General features: G+C 42.6%; 1 protein-coding gene across 3 annotated transcripts in view; it reads left to right on the forward strand.

The window, feature by feature from the left end:
* LOC139750337 (uncharacterized) overlaps positions 1 to 13,945 on the forward strand; it is a 650,672-nt gene that overhangs the window by 98,065 nt on the left and 538,662 nt on the right. For 2 of the 3 annotated variants that reach the window (XM_071665016.1, XM_071665018.1), the window contains exon 2: positions 3,022 to 4,426. The gene's annotated coding sequence lies outside the window, so the exon portion shown is untranslated. The remainder of the gene's footprint in view (positions 1 to 3,021; positions 4,427 to 13,945) is intronic. The other variant, XM_071665017.1, reaches the window with a different exon arrangement.

Genomic DNA, 13,945 nt, shown 5'->3' on the forward strand with positions numbered 1-13,945 from the left:
TAAAAAAGTTGTTCAAGACACAACCAGCTACCCAGGTCAACCCCCACCACCTGACCCCCCTTAATCACCCTCCCTTACAACGGTTATGACCAGACAAAGTGGACAGTGGTTTGCCCAGAAAGATTGGTGCTGGACGCCGGGACTCAGTTGTGATGAAACATGTGCCACATCTATAGAAAAATTACATGTTAAATAAAATTTGTATGAACTCTTACTGAAGTGCGATTTCACACACACACACACACACACACACACACACACAATATATATATATATATATATATATATATATATATATATATATATATATAATATATATATATATATATATATATATATATATATATATATATATATTTTTTTTTTTTTTTGATTTGTCGCTGTCTCCCGCGTTTGCGAGGTAGCGCAAGGAAACAGACGAAAGAAATGGCCCAACCAACCCCCATACACATGCCTTGATTCAATCCACTGACAGCACGTCAACCCCGGTATACCACATCGATCCAATTCACTTTATTCTTTGCCCTCCTTTCACCCTCCTGCATGTTCAGGCCCCGATCACACAAAATCTTTTTCACTCCATCTTTCCACCTCCAATTTGGTCTCCCTCTTCTCCTCGTTCCCTCCACCTCCGACACATATATCCTCTTGGTCAATCTTTCCTCACTCATTCTCTCCATGTGACCAAACCATTTCAAAACACCCTCTTCTGCTCTCTCAACCACGCTCTTTTTATTTCCACACATCTCTCTTAACCTTACGTTACTTACTCGATCAAACCACCTCACACCACACATTGTCCTCAAACATCTCATTTCCAGCACATCCATCCTCCTGCGCACAACTCTATCCATAGTCCACGCCTCGCAACCATACAACATTGTTGGAACCACTATTCCTTCAAACATACCCATTTTTGCTTTCCGAGATAATGTTCTCGACTTCCATACATTCTTCAAGGCTCCCAGAACTTTCGCCCCCTTCCCCACCAATGATCCACTTCCTCTTCCATGGTTCCATCCGCCGCCAGATCCACTCTCATATATCTAAAACACTTCACTTCCTCCAGTTTTTCTCTATTAAAACTTACCTCCCAGTTGACTTGACCCTCAACCCTACTATACCTAATAACCTTGCTCTTATTCACATTTACTCTTAACTTTCTTCTTTCACACACTTTACCAAACTCAGTCACCACCTTCTGCAGTTTCTCACATGAATCAGCCACCAGCGCTGTATCATCAGCGAACAACAACTGACTCACTTCCCAAGCTCTCTCATCCACAACAGACTGCATACTTGCCCCTCTTTCCAAAACTCTTGCATTCACCTCCCTAACAGCCCCATCCATAAACAAATTAAACAACCATGGAGACATCACACACTCCTGCCGCAAACCTACATTCACTGAGAACCAATCACTTTCCTCTCTTCCTACACGTACACATGCCTTACATCCTTGATAAAAACTTTTCACTGCTTCTAACAACTTGCCTCCCACACAATATATTCTTAATACCTTCCACAGAGCATCTCTATCAACTCTATCACATGCCTTCTCCAGATCCATAAATGCTACATACAAATCCATTTGCTTTTCTAAGTATTTCTCATATACATTCTTCAAATCAAACACCTGATCCACACATCCTCTACCACTTCTGAAACCACACTGCTCTTCCACAATCTGATGCTCTGTACATGCCTTCACCCTCTCAATCAATACCCTCCCATATAATTTACCAGGAATACTCAACAAACCTATACCTCTGTAATTTGAGCATTCACTCTTATCCCCTTTGCCTTTGTACAATGGCACTATGCAAGCATTTCGCCAATCCTTAGGCACCTCACCATGAATAATACATACATTAGATAACCTTACCAACCAGTTAACAATACAGTCACCTCCTTTTTTAATAAATTCCACTGCAATACCATCCAAACCTGCTGCCTTGCCGGCTTTCATCTTCCGTAAAGCTTTTACTACCTCTTCTCTGTTTAACAAATCATTTTCCCTAACCCTCTCTCTTTGCACACCACCTCGACCAAAACACCCTACATCTGCCACTCTATCATCAAAAACATTCAACAAACCTTCAAAATACTCACTCCATCTCCTTCTCACATCACCACTACTTGTTATCACCTCCCCATTAGCCCCCTTCACTGAAGTTCCCATTTGCTCCCTTGTCTTACGCACTTTATTTACCTCCTTCCAGAACATCTTTTTATTCTCCCTAAAATTTAATGATACTCTCTCACCCCAACTCTCATTTGCCCTCTTTTTCACCTCTTGCACCTTTCTCTTGACCTCCTGCCTCTTTCTTTTATACATCTCCCAGTCATTTGCATTTTTTCCCTGCAAAAATCGTCCAAATGCCTCTCTCTTCTCTTTCACTAATACTCTTACTTCTTCATCCCACCACTCACTACCCTTTCTAATCAACCCACCTCCCACGCTTCTCATGCCACAAGCATCTTTTGCGCAAGCCATCACTGCTTCCCTAAATACATCCCATTCCTTTCCCACTCCCCTTACCTCCTTTGTTCTCACCTTTTTCCATTCTGTACTCAGTCTCTCCTGGTACTTCCTCACGCAAGTCTCCTTCCCAAGCTCACTTACTCTCACCACTCTTTTCACCCCAACATTCTCTCATCTTTTCTGAAAACCTCTAAAAATCTTCACCTTCGCCTCCACAAGATAATGATCAGACATCCCTCCAGTTGCAACTCTCAGCACATTAACATCCAAAAGTCTCTCTTTCGCGCGCCTATCAATTAACACGTAATCCAATAACGCTCTCTGGCCATCTCTCCTATATATATATATATATATATATATATATATATATATATATATATATATATATATATATATATATATATATATATATATATATATTATGAATATCTAGAGTTAACATATTTTCTAAGATATATGTTAACAGAAACACAAGTGTGTTGCATGATGTGTGTTTCTCAGAACAACAAATGATATTCTGTATCTCTGTGTTTCAGGTTCTCAAGTGGGCGGGTCCACAGTGATGGAGCAGGTGTGAGGGCCCGCTACTGGGACAGTGATGGACCAGGTGTGAGGGCCAGCTACTGGGACAGTGATGGACCAGGTGTGAGGGGCCACTACAGGGACAGTGATGGACCAGGTGTGAGGGCCCACTACAGGGACAGTGATGGACCAGGTGTGAGGGCCCACTACTGGGACAGTGAGGGCCCACTGCTGGGACAGTGTCAGTGGATGTGTTGAAAATACAGAAAATCACAAATCACTTTTTATTTCCACAGAATATTGACCAGAAAATAAGACCATGGAACTCAACATGACAATGATGACTCACTAGTGGTATGGACACAGAAAGGATCGTAATAAGGAGGAAAATACACCGTAATAAGGAGGAAAATACAGTGTAATAAGGAGGATAATACACGGTAATAAGGAGGAAAATACACCATAATAAGGAGGAAAATACACGGTAATAAGAAGGAAAATACACGGTAATACGAAGGAAAATACACGGTAATAAGGAGGAAAATACACGGTAATAAGGAGGAAATACACCGTAATAAGGAGGAAAATACAGCAAGATAGAGGAAAATTAAAGATGAAAATACGATGATGGCCAGACAGTACCTAACTCAGTCCTGGAATAGTGTTTATTTCCATCCCATTCATCTCGCTATCTTCTAACCTTCTCTCTCCTGCCCTCTACATTAACCCTCCTTCTCTTCGTGTCAACCATCATACATCTTCCAGTATCTAACCATGAGCTGTTGCCCTGTGTTCCTCTCCTCCGTGGATTCGTCTTCTCTTCATTAAGTTATTCTTCTTTGTTAAGGTATCCCGCGTTCTTCCCTCGTCTTCCCACTTCTCTTCCGTTTTCTGTATCTTCTTTTCTCTGTCTCTCTGTCTCTCTTTCTCTCATTTCCCTTGTTTATTCTCGTTGCGTTTCGTCCCATCTCATGACTCTTGCTCCACATCTGTTCGTCCTGTAAACAACTTCGTCTCGCTCTTTATCAACCTCTCTCTCTCTCTCTCTCTCTCTCTCTCTCTCTCTCTCTCTCTCTCTCTCTCCCCAATCATCTTCTTTTCATTCTATACCCCTCTTTTAACGGGCGTGTATCCTCATCCTCTTACTCTCCCCAACTTACTCCTCATTTACCATCTATCTATCTGTCTCTCCCCCCTTGTCCTCTTCCCACCTTCACCCCCTCCCTTATCTCTCTCTCTCTCTCTCCCCACGGTTACCTCCCCTACGAGTCACGTGATCCCATGTAGCCAGGTGGGGAGAAGGCCAACATGGCGGCCGTGGACCGCATCACCTTGAGGCCCGAGCCCAGCGCCAGCAGCAACACCAGCAGCACCAGCAGTAGCGGCACCACCCCGTCATCACACTCCTCCTCCACACAGGTGAGTCAGTGGTACACACCCACCTCACACCGTGCAGCCAGGCAGGTGGGAGCCCTCACCACACTGTGGCATGCCATCCACCACGGTGGTGGTGAAGGAATTATTACCTCTTAATGACAGGTTAATTACGTGTTCTGCTCTCGCTCTCTCTCACAACGTCAGAGGCTGTCTGGTCGCCATTAAGCAGATGAGGGGGGACAGTTAACTACCATTATATATATATATATATATATATATATATATATATATATATATATATATATATATATATATATATATATCCTTGAGGGGGGGGGGGGGAAGAATTCTACCTACGCATTCCCCTCGTGTCGTAGAAGGCGACTAAAGGGAGCAGGAGCGGGGGGCTGGAAATCCTCCCCTCCTTGTATTCTAACTTTCTAAAAGAGGAAACAGAAGAAGGAGTCACGCGAGGAGTGCTCATCCTCCTCGAAGGCTCAGATTGGGGTGTCTAAATGTGTGTGGATGTAACCAAGATGAGAAGAAAGAAAAGATAGGCAAGTACGTTTGAGGAAAGAAACCTGCATGTTTTGACTCTGAGTGAAACGAAGCTCAAGGGTAAAGGGGAAAAATCGTTTGGAAATATCTGCGAGTAAAGTCAGGGGTTGGTGAGAGGACAAGAGCTAAGGAAAGAATAGCACTACTCCTGAAGCAGGAGTTGTGGAAGTAAGTGATAGAGTGTAAGGACATAAATTCTAGATTGATATGGGTAAAACTGAAAGTGGATGGAGAGATATGGGTGATTATTGGTGCTTATACACCTGGGCATGAGAAGAAAGATCATGAGAGGTAAGTGCTTTGGAAGCAGCCGAGTGAGTGTGTCAGCAGTTTTGATGCACGAGACCGGGTATTAGTGATGGGTGATTTGAATGCGAAGGTAAGTAATGTGGCATTTCAGGGTGTAATTGGTGCGTATGGGGTATTCAGTGTTATGAATGGAAATAGTGAAGAGCTTGTGGACTTGCGTGCTGAAAAAAGACTGGTGATTGGAAATAACTGGTTTAAAAAGAGATATAAACATAAGTATATGCGAGTATGAGAGATGGTCAAATGTCATTATCAAATTAAGTATTAACTGATAGGCGCGCAAAAGAGAGACGTTTGGATGTAAATGTGCTGGTAGGGGCAGCTGGGTGAATGTCTGATCATTATTTTGTGGAGGCGAGGGTGAAGATTTGTAAGGTTTCCGAAAGAGAGGAGACAATGTCGGGGAGAAGAGAGTGGTGAGAGTAGCTTGCAAAGAAAACTTGTGTGAGGAAGTACCTGGAGAGATTGAGTGTAGAATAGCAAAGCGTGAGAACAAATGAAATAAGGGGAGTGGATGAGGAATGAGAGGTATTTAGGGAATCAGTGATGACAAGTGCAAGAGATGCATGTGGCATGAGAAAGATGGGAGATGGGCAGATTAGAAGGGGTAGTGAGTGGTGGGATGAAGAAGTAAAGTTGCTTGTGAGAAGAGAAAAGGGAGGAGTCTGGACGGCACTTACCAGGACAGAGTGCAAATGATTAGGAGATGTATAGGAGACAGCGGTAGGAGGTAAAGAGGTGAGTTGAGGTGAGAGAGTATCCTTAAACTTTAGGGGAAATAAAAAGATATTTAGAGAGAGGTAAATACTGTGCGAAAGACAAGATAACAATTGGGAACATCGGTGAAGAGGGCAAAAGGTGAGGTGAAAACAGATCGTGTTGACGGGAGAGGAGATGGAGCGAGGATTGTTGAATGTGTTTGATGATAAAGTAGCAGATGTAGGGTGTCTTGGTCGGGGTGGTATACGAAGTGAGAGAGTCATGGTTGAGTGGTTTGGTGAAGAGAGAAGAGGTGATGACAGTCTTGAGGAAGATGAAAGCCGGCAAGGCGGCGCGATTGGATGGTACTGCAGTTTAATTTATTAAGAAAGGGGGTGACTGTGCTGTTGACTGGCTGGTAAGGATATTCATTGTATGTATGGATCATGGCAAAGTGCCTGAGGATTGGCGGAATGCATGCATAGTGCCACTGTATAAAGGCAAAGGGGATGAAGGTGAGCGTTTAAACTACAAAGGCATAGGTTTGTTAAGTATACCTGGTAAATTGTAAGGAAGGGTATTAATTGAAAGGGTGAAAGCACGTACAGAGCATGAGATTGGGGAGAAGCAGTGTGGTTTCAGAAGAGTTTGAGGATGTGTGGTTCAGGTGTTTACTTTGAAGAATGCATGTGAGAAATACACAGGAAAACAGATAGATTTCTATGTGGATTTATGGATCTGGAGAATGCTTTGTGGAAGGTCTTAAGAATATGTGGTGTAGGAGGTAAGCAGCTAGAAGCGGTGAAAAGTTCTTAACTAGGGTGTGAGGCATATGTACGAGTAGGAAGAGAGGAAAGTGAATGGTTCCCAGTGAAGCTAAGTTGTTTATGGATGTGGTGGTGAGGGAAGTAAATGCAAGAGTCATGGAGAGAGAGAGAGAGGCCAGTACTGCAGTCTGTTTGGGATGAGAGGGCCTGGGAAGTGAGTCAACTATTGTTCGCCGATGATACAGCACTAGAGGCTAATTCAAATGAGAAACTGCAGAAGTTGGTTACCGAGTTTGGAAGTGTATGTGAAATGAGAAACTGCAGAAGTTGGTTACCGAGTTTGGAAGTGTTTGTGAAATGAGAAAATTGAGAGTAAATGTGAATAAGAGCAAGGTTATTAGGTTCAGTAGGGTTGAGGACCAAGTTACTTGGGATGTAAGTTTGAATGGAGAAAAATTGGAGGAATATAGGCGTTTTAGATATCTGGGAGTGGAACCACGGAACTTTACCTCAGATGGCAAAAATTGATGTTTGAAAGAATAATAATTCCAGAAATATTATATGGTTGCGAGGCATTGGCTACAGTTAGGGTTGCACGGAGGATGTCGGATGTTGGAAATGAGATGTTTGAGGACAATATGTGGTGTGAGGTGGTTTGATCGAGTAAGTAATGAAATGGCAAAAGAGACGTATGGTAATAAAAAGAGTGTAGTTGAGAGAGCAGAAGAGAGTTTGTTGAAATGGTTCGGACATATGGCGTGAATGAGCTTGGAAAGGTTGACAAAGAGGATACATGTGTCAGAGGTGGAGGGAACAAGAAGAAGCGGGAGATCAAATTGGTGGCGGAAAGATGGAGTGAAAAAGATTTCGAGCGATCGGGGCCTGAACATACAGGAGGGTGAAAGGCGTGCACGGAATAGAGTGAATTGGAACAATGTGGTTTACCGGGGTCGACGTGCTGTCACTGGACTTAACCAGGGCATGCGAAACGTCTGGGGTAAACCATGGAAAGGTCTGTCTGGCCAAGATGTGGACAGGGAGCTGTGGTTTCGGTGCATTACACATGACAGCTAGAGAATGAGTGTGAGTGGATGTGGCCTTTTTCATCTGTTTCCTGGCGCTACCTCGCTGACGAAGGGGGCGGCGATCGGGTATGAGGGAGAAGAAGAGAATGTATGTTATCCTTTTTTCTTTTCCATCATGCATTCGTGTTGTTTCCTGTGGGGCGAGGTGGCGTCGAGTAGAGATGAAGGCGAGGAAATATGAATATGTACATGTGATGGCGAATAGTTTGAAAGAGAAAGAAAGATATATATATATATATATATATATATATATATATATATATATATATATATATATATATATATATGTACATGCTTGTATATGTATGTTTATATATGTATATGTACATGTATGTGCGTTATATGTATATGCATACATGTATGTGAGTGGTTGTGTTTTTCTTCGTCTGTTTCCTGCCGCTACCTTGCTAACTCAAGAAACGGCGATCAAATATGAAAATAATATAAATATATGACGTCAACAATGATACTAATTTCTGCTTCTTTGTTTCTAAGCAAAGACAACCATCTGCCACTGTTGGGGATTCCGTCACTAATGCCTTTAAAAACACTGACACACTTGTGTACAATATTCTGTATATGTAAAGTGAAGATAATGCTCAACATAAATCAATAGATGGGAATAGATCGTAGTTAGATATGTCATTATGTTATTCATACTCTCTAACATAATCGCATTAAAGTAATTTCTAAGTGATGTACCATTACTAGATCAATAGGTCTACCCTCATGGGCAAGATAATGACATCCCAAAATTCGACCGATTCATACGTGACCTCAGATAAGCAAACATTATAATCTGATCGAGTCATTATAGGTCAAATGTAATCTGACCTACCCATTTGGGGTCATATAATGTGGTAAAGTAATTACAAGAAACTTAATAAGACATAGTCATTACCGTTTATGTAATCCGGGTTACTAATTACGGGTCATGTAATCTGACCTAACCATTACGGGTCATGTAATCTGACCTAACCATTACGGGGTCATGTAATCTGATTAGTAATTACAGAACAAGCCTAAGTCATCACAGGTCATGTTATTTGACCCAGTCACTTTGACGTGAGGCCTTGCAAGGGTTTCTATCACGTCAGGTCATGTTACATGAAATTCTTACAAGGTAACTTGACATGTCGCCTGGAAAGTGACCCGGATAATAATTCTTATCATCTCATGTTATCTCGAACACAAACCTGTCAACAGCCAAGATCGAACCCGGGACCACTGTCTAGCGGTAGCGTCCCCGCCTGCTACGCAGGGGACCCGGGTTCGATCCTGGCTGTTGAAGGTTTGCATGTAATGAGTGTTCATATGCACTATATTCGCGCGCACACACACACACACACACACACACACATATATATATATATATATATATATATATATATATATATATATATATATATATATATATATATATATATATATATACATACATATATGTTCCTATGAGTCCACGGGGAAAATGAAACACGATAAGTTCCCAAGTGCACTTTCGTGTAATAATCACATCATCAGGGGAGACACAAGAGAGAAATATAAGTCAGTTGATATACATCGAAGAGACGAAGCTAGGACGCCATTTGGTAAACATGTGATCGTCCAAACATACAACGAGCGTCCTAGCTTCGTCTCTTCGATGTATATCAACTGACTTATATTTCTCTCTTGTGTCTCCCCTGATGATGTGATTATTACACGAAAGTGCACTTGGGAACTTATCGTGTTTCATTTATCCCCGTGGACTCATAGGAATATCTTGATCACGCGCAAAATTGTGATCCTTCCCAACATATATATATATATATATCTAAGCCTGACAAAGACAGAAGACTACAACGCAGTCAACCTTTCCAAAGCGACATAATTCTTGGTTAAGTCTGTCTCGGGCGGCGTTCGGTCGCCTCATCACCACCTTATCTTGACAGTCAAGTGCGAGCGAGACGAGAGAAGCGACACTTACGAGGGGCGGGAGGAGGAGGAGGAGAAAGAAGAATTTGGAAAAAAGTGACATAGGAGAACCAGGGATAATGATAGAAGAAAGAGAAGTATACGAAGATAAAGAATGAAAATGATGAGGTGGGTGGGACAGGAACGAGAGATTAGAAAAAAGGAAATAAATAAATCAAGAATGAAGGAAAGAATGAAGGAAAGAATGAAGGAAACAATGAAGGAAATAATGAGGGAAAAATTAAGGAAAGAATGAAGGAAACAATGAAGGAAAGAATGGGTGAAAGGATAAAGGAAAGAATGAGGGAAAGAAAGAACTAATGAAGGAAAGAATGACATAATGAAGAAAAGAATGAAGGAAAGAATGAAGGAAAGAATGAAGGAAAGAATGAAGGAAAGAATGAAGGAAAGAATGCAGCTGACAACTGTTCTGATGGAATCATGAGATCATGAGGGCACAACTCATGATGATGAGAGATAAACAAGACATGAGGTTGTGAGATATCTTCAATACGCTCTTGTACCAGATGGTGTACGTAACACTACTACAGCTGGTGTAACACTACTACAGCTGGTGTATGACTACTTCAGCTGGTGTATGGCTAGTACAGCTGGTGTATGACTACTACAGCTGGTGTATGGCTAGTACAGCTGGTGTATGACTACTACAGCTGGTGTATGGCTAGTACAGCTGGTGTATGACTACTACAGCTGGTGTATGGCTAGTACAGCTGGTGTAAGACTACTACAGCTGGTGTATGGCTAGTACAGCTGGTGTATGACTACTACAGCTGGTGTAAGACTACTACAGCTGGTGTATGGCTAGTACAGCTGGTGTATGACTACTACAGCTGGTGTATGACTACTACAGCTGGTGTATGACTACTACAGCTGGTGTATGACTACTACAGCTGGTGTATGACTACTACAACTGGTGTATGACTACTACAGCTGGTGTATGACTACTACAGCTGCTGTATGACTACTACAGCTGGTGTATGACTACTACAGCTGCTGTATGACTACTACAGCTGGTGTATGACTACTACAGCTGGTGCATGACTACTACAGCTGGTGTATGGCTAGTACAGCTGGTGTATGACTACTACAGCTGGTGTAAGACTACTACAGCTGGTGTATGGCTAGTACAGCTGGTGTATGACTACTACAGCTGGTGTATGACTACTGCAGCTGGTGTATGACTACTACAACTGGTGTATGACTACTACAACTGGTGTATGACTACTACAGCTGGTGTATGACTACTACAACTGGTGTATGACTACTACAGCTGGTGTATGACTACTACAGCTGGTGTATGACTACTACAGCTGGTGTATGACTACTACAGCTGGTGTATGACTACTACAGCTGGTGTATGACTACTACAGCTGGTGTATGACTACTACAGCTGCTGTATGACTACTACAGCTGGTGTATGACTACTACAGCTGGTGTATGACTACTACAGCTGCTGTATGGCTAGTACAGCTGGTGTATGACTACTACAGCTGGTGTAAGACTACTACAGCTGCTGTATGACTACTACAGCTGGTGTATGACTACTACAGCTGGTGTATGACTACTATAGCTGGTGTAAGACCACTACAGCTAGTATAACTGTCTATACCAGCTGGTGTAACAGTTTACACCAGCTAGTGTAACAGTCTACACCAGCTAGTGTAACATCTGCACCATCTACCCCCAGTCTGTGTGTGTATGTGGGTTCCACGTCTTCCTTGACATGGTCTTGGAACATTTTCTGATCCCTCCCTCCCTCCCTCGTGTGTGTGTGTGTGTGTGTGTGTGTGTGTGTGTATGTGTGTGTGTGTGTGTGTGTGTGTGTGTGTGTGTGTGTGTGTAGCACTATATGCAGGTCTGTATCTATGATACGTTTTCCACAGTCACACTAATATTATAAGATGTCCACTATCACTGGTTATATTGACTACAGAGAGGGTGATGTGCACTATATTGGGAGGAGGGTGATATGTACTATACTGGGGGGGTGATATGTACTATACTGGGGGTGATATGTACTATACTGGGGGTGATATGTACTATACTGGGGGTGATATGTACTATACTGGGGGTGGTGATATGTACTATACTGGGGGGTGATATGTACTATACTGGGGGTGATATGTACTATACTGGGGGGGTGATATGTACTATACTGGGGGTGATATGTACTATACTGGGGGTGATATGTACTATACTGGGGGTGATATGTACTATACTGGGGGTGATATGTACTATACTGGGGGTGATATGTACTATACTGGGGGGTGATATGTACTATACTGGGGTGATATGTACTATACTGGGGGTGATATGTACTATACTGGGTGTGATATGTACATCTGGGGTGATATGTACTATACTGGGGGTGATATGTACTATACTGGGGGTGATATGTACTATACTGGGGGGTGATATGTACTATACTGGGGGTGATATGTACTATACTGGGGGTGATATTACTATACTGGGGGTGGTGATATGTACTATACTGGGGGTGATATGTACTATACTGGGGGGTGATATATACTATACTGGGGGTGATATGTACTATACTGGGGGGTGATATTGTACTATACTGGGGGTGATATGTACTATACTGGGGGTGATATGTACTATACTGGGGGTGATATGTACTATACTGGGGGGTGATATGTACTATACTGGGGGGTGATATGTACTATACTGGGGTGATATGTACTATACTGGGGGGTGATATGTACTATACTGGGGGTGATATGTACTATACTGGGGGTGATATGTACTATACTGGGGGGGTGATATGTACTATACTGGGGGGTGATATGTACTATACTGGGGGGTGATATGTACTATACTGGGGGTGATATGTACTATACTGGGGGTGATATGTACTATACTGGGGGTGATATGTACTATACTGGGGGTGATATGTACTATACTGGGGGGTGATATGTACTATACTGGGGGTGATATGTACTATACTGGGGGTGATATGTACTATACTGGGGGGTGATATGTACTATACTGGGGGGTGATATGTACTATACTGGGGGTGATATGTACTATACTGGGGGGTGATATGTACTATACTGGGGGTGATATGTACTATACTGGGGGGTGATATGTACTATACTGGGGGTGATATGTACTATACTGGGGGTGATATGTACTATACTGGGGGTGATATGTACTATACTGGGGGGTGATATGTACTATACTGGGGGTGATATGTACTATACTGGGGGGTGATATGTACTATACTGGGGGTGATATGTACTATACTGGGGGGTGATATGTACTATACTGGGGGGTGATATGTACTATACTGGGGGGTGATATGTACTATACTGGGGGTGATATGTACTATACTGGGGGTGATATGTACTATACTGGGGGTGATATGTACTATACTGGGGGGTGATATGTACTATACTGGGGGTGATATGTACTATACTGGGGGTGATATGTACTATACTGGGGGTGATATGTACTATACTGGGGGGTGATATGTACTATACTGGGGGTGATATGTACTATACTGGGGGTGATATGTACTATACTGGGGGTGATATGTACTATACTGGGGGGTGATATGTACTATACTGGGGGTGATATGTACTATACTGGGGGGTGATATGTACTATACTGGGGGGTGATATGTACTATACTGGGGGGTGATATGTACTATACTGGGGGTGATATGTACTATACTGGGGGGTGATATGTACTATACTGGGGGTGATATGTACTATACTGGGGGGTGATATGTACTATACTGGGGGTGATATGTACTATACTGGGGGTGATATGTACTATACTGGGGGGTGATATGTACTATACTGGGGGTGATATGTACTATACTGGGGGTGATATGTACTATACTGGGGGGTGATATGTACTATACTGGGGGGTGATATGTACTATACTGGGGGTGATATGTACTATACTGGGGGTGATATGTACTATACTGGGGGTGATATGTACTATACTGGGGGTGATATGTACTATACTGGGGGTGATATGTACTATACTGGGGGTGATATGTACTATACTGGGGGTGATATGTACTATACTGGGGGTGATATGTACTATACTGGGGGTGATATGTACTATACTGGGGGTGATATGTACTATACTGGGGGTGATATGTACTATACTGGGGGTGATATGTACTATACTGGGGGGTG

Source organism: Panulirus ornatus, chromosome 9 (genome assembly GCF_036320965.1).
Source record: "Panulirus ornatus isolate Po-2019 chromosome 9, ASM3632096v1, whole genome shotgun sequence".
Taxonomy (NCBI): Eukaryota; Metazoa; Arthropoda; class Malacostraca; order Decapoda; family Palinuridae; genus Panulirus; species Panulirus ornatus.